Source organism: Macrotis lagotis, chromosome 4 (genome assembly GCF_037893015.1).
Source record: "Macrotis lagotis isolate mMagLag1 chromosome 4, bilby.v1.9.chrom.fasta, whole genome shotgun sequence".
Lineage (NCBI taxonomy): Eukaryota > Metazoa > Chordata > Mammalia > Peramelemorphia > Peramelidae > Macrotis > Macrotis lagotis.
The window spans coordinates 250,412,945-250,416,918 of NC_133661.1; the positions used below are offsets into that span (position 1 = coordinate 250,412,945).

At 33.2% G+C, this 3,974-nt stretch overlaps 1 long non-coding RNA gene and 1 pseudogene across 1 annotated transcript; one reads left to right on the plus strand and one right to left on the minus strand.

Annotated features, from left to right (window-relative positions):
* The first annotated feature begins 461 nt into the window (after positions 1–461).
* On the plus strand, positions 462–1,867 carry LOC141520362 (non-histone chromosomal protein HMG-14 pseudogene; annotated as a pseudogene).
* A 563-nt stretch (positions 1,868–2,430) lies between these two features.
* On the minus strand, positions 2,431–3,974 carry LOC141520363 (uncharacterized). The gene is made up of 3 exons (XR_012477599.1): positions 3,544–3,974; positions 3,335–3,388; positions 2,431–2,833 (listed from the first exon to the last, which is right to left on the minus strand). It is a non-coding gene; the product is annotated as an uncharacterized LOC141520363 (long non-coding RNA).

A 3,974-nucleotide genomic window follows, 5' to 3' on the forward strand; every position in this document is an offset into this window, starting at 1 on the left:
ATGCTGTGATGATAGGAGATCAAGATATGGAGATACTACTAGTACAGGAGGTGGAAATTTTCCTTTGAAACTGCTGTGGATGATTAGTTTACAATCTTCCTGATGGATCTGTGTAGCTATGGGAACAGCAGGAGTAAGAAGAATTGAAGTGGAGGATAGGATTGTATTTCAGCCAAGCCCACAATTGGTTGGGGGGAAGAAGAACATTTATTAAGCTCCTTCAGACTTTTCTCTTCGGTTCAATAACCCCATGAGGTCATTCTATAGCTACCCACTTTGGAAAATGTCTTAATAGATGACAGTTAAACTCCAAAAAACAGCTTAGTAGCCTATAACTGAATCTAAGGAAGTTAAAATTCAATCAGAATATATATATATATAATATATATATATATCAATTAGTTTAAATGATTTTTTTTTCTTTTTAAAAAAAATATTGGTTGAGGCCATGGCCCTCTGCCTCTGACCTCAGATACCCGGCTGCCAGCCCGGTGATCACCCACCCCTGGGGAGAGAGAGCTGGTCCACACGGGTAGCCAAGATGCCCAAGGGGAAGGTCAGCTCTGCAGAAGGGGATGTAAGGGAGGAGCCCAAGAGGAGGTCAACCAGATTGTCAACTAAGCCAGCCCTTGCAAAGGCGGAACCAAAGCCCAAAAAGACAGCTGGGAAGGCTAAATCTGAGGACAAATAAGTTCACACAAAAGCGGAAAAAGGAGCCAAAGGAAAACAAGCAGAAGCTACCAACCAAGAAGAGAATAAAGATGATTTGCCTGCAGAAAATGGAGAAACTAAAAATGAAGAGGTTTCAGCCTCTGATTCAGCAGGAGAGAAAGAAACCAAATCTGAATAACATCTTATAAAAATCTTAACAATTGTCCCTGTACCCTCCCTTCTTGTACAATTTACAGGAATATTTTTATCAACTATTTTGTAAATGTCAGTTTTTTAGTAACTCTCTAGAAACACATTTTTAAGAAGGAGGCAGTCCCACCTCATCACATTAATGTTTTAAAACATTTAAATAAGTGAAGCCAATCTAAAGTGGCATTATTTAGAGTCCTATTTAAAAACGTGAGATCATGTGCTGATTATCAGTTTGGTTTTTTGTTTGTTTGTTTTAATACAACCAGCAATTAATAGTCTGTTGATTAGGAAAATGCTTCATGTCTTCTGCATAGACTTAACATTGCATAGGTAATTCTTACATCAAATTAAATGAAACAGAGACAGTAATTTGGAGTTGTGACCATGAATTTTAAAGGTCTTATTTTGATTATTCTATATCCATCTTGTCTTTCAGCCTAAATAAAATGACTCCCGGGTGTTGGATCTCCCTTTCAAAATTGTGTGCTATCAGTGACACTCTCATCTTTGGTAGTAGTGGTACAATTTTTTTTCTGGTAACTTTGTTAATGTGTTGTAAAAGAGTGGAAAATGTTTACAATGAGTGTAGTTCTATTAAATACAGAATTAGTGGAACCTTGCTTTGTAAAAGATCAAATACTTTATCTATATTCAGGATACTGGCATTTGATAACTTCTTTTTAGGAAGAATTGCCTCCAAACAAAGTAAGAAAAGTTACTGGAATAACAGTTTAGAAAAACATTACAACTCCATAATTTTTAGACTTTTCTAGCATTTTTTAAATTTATAATTTATTCATAGTGTTTATGTATTGAAGACCTAATGAACTAATAAAATCTTGATTACAAAATAAAAAATATTGGTTGTAAGTGACTTTATTGGTTGTCTGGGATGGGTTGGTGAATTGTCTAAGGGAAATGAAGGCTAACATAAAAAGATAAGAAGATCTGTTTCTTAACATAAAAAAAATTTAATAGGAATTTTAATAGGAATAAGTATTCCCTCATAATTTAAAACCCTCTACTTCATAAGAATAGGATGAGTAGGTATGTTTCTAGATAGTAGCATTCTAGACAGGACATGACAGACAGTAACATACTAGACAAAAAAAGATCTAGAGTTCTTAATGGACCATAAGCTCAGTATGAGTCAACAGTATGATAAAGCAGCCAAGATACTCATTTTAAATTTTGGCTGGACTAAAGGTCAGAAGTACAAAACCAGGGATAAATAGAGAGGCTGGCAACCAGACTGGTAAAAGAACTTAAAGTCATAGCATCCCCTGCAGGGACTCTTTTTTGGCTCCTGAAAATGTCTTTCATGAACTTATCCCAACCTTTCTTTCCAATTATAATATATATATATATATATATATATATATATATATATATATATATATATATATATATATATATATATATATATATATATTATATAAAAACATGTTTATATATAAAACATGTTTATATATAACATGTTTATATATTTAATAAGTTTATATATAATATGCATATAAAACTCATTTTTTCTTTACTGCAAATGGTCTTTCTATTCTTCATATATGTCATTCCATCATCCATCTTTGTCTTTTAAACTAACTCTATTCACTCATTATTAAAATCATTACTACCTTTTATATGCAGTCTTTCCTCATCTTTGCAGCTGCAAGTGTCCTCCCTTAACTTCTGTCTGCCGCAGTTTTTTTCATCTATAAAATAAAGATTGCAATAACACTCACCTTCTCCTAACTTTTCAATTCTTCCTTATCAGTCTTAATTCATTTAGTTTATTTGCTTTTTTTACATCAAATTTGACTTGTAATGGATCGTGGTGACAATCTATGAGAAACGTCAATCAAAAATAAGTTTGGTGGTGACTCTGCTGGGCATCTGAGCTTTTCATCCATCTCTGACATTGGGAATGAGTGGAAGAGGGAACTGCCACATGCTTCTTCCCTTAGCTCTAAGTCTGAAATTGAAAGAAAATATGAAATATACAGATCAATAACCATGATACTTTTCCCTCACCTTCTCCTCACCCCCTTTCTTACTCCATCACAAAATCTACTTTCACTTTGTCACTTTCTCAAATAGTCTAATTATTTGTCCTTTTTGGCCATAAGTAATGCTTCTCAAAATACCCTCAGACAAAGGAAGGGATTTAAGCTAAATAACTATATTTATTATCTATTAATTAACTATACTGCTGATAGCTCTTTAAGATTCTGACACACTTCTTGGGTTCACTTTTAGCTCATGGATCATCAGACACAGGAATTCTTGTCTGTGGGGAACAACTTGGTGAATTGAGTAGATGCAAGTAAAGGAGCAGACTTCACCTTAACAGCAAATACAATACTTCTCCATACTCCTACTTTCCACAACAGTTTAGGGCCTGCTGGGTAGCACAGTATATAGAGTTCTGAGCCTAGAGTTAGCATCATATCTGACTTCAAATACAGATACTTACCAAAATGTGATCTTGGGCAAGTTATTTCATTTATGTTTGGTTTAGATTCCTCTTCTATAAAATGAAAACAATAATAGCACTTACTTCCCAGGGTTGTTGTGAGGATCAAATGAGATAATATTTATAAAGTACTTAGCACAGCACCCAGAAGTAGTAAGGACTATGTAAATATTAGCAATTATTACTATTATATTTATTATTATTATTACATGGAAAATTCTTCTTGATGATAAGTTCTCTTCAATTCCATTTAAAGCAGGGATTTTTTTTCCTGTGTCATGAATTCCCCTTTGGCAGTCTGGTAAAGACCATGGATCCCTTCTCAAACATAAACAAACAAACAAATAATAAATAAGTAAAAATATAGAGGATCATGAAAGGAACAAATTATATTGAAACAGGAAACTATTTTAAAAATCTGTGAAATAATATAGCTAGTACAGCAATTTCAAAGTAGTGATGAATGTGAACAATCTTTTGAAATACCACGCATAAAACCTGTTTTTATTAGTGACAAAATCATAGGTACTGCTAATTCTACTACGGTTTATACAAAGAAATGCTAGATTTAAGTTAGAGGTTAGTGAAAATAAAGATATAGTTTTTTCTTTCAAGTTAGGACCCCTTGAAATTAATATTT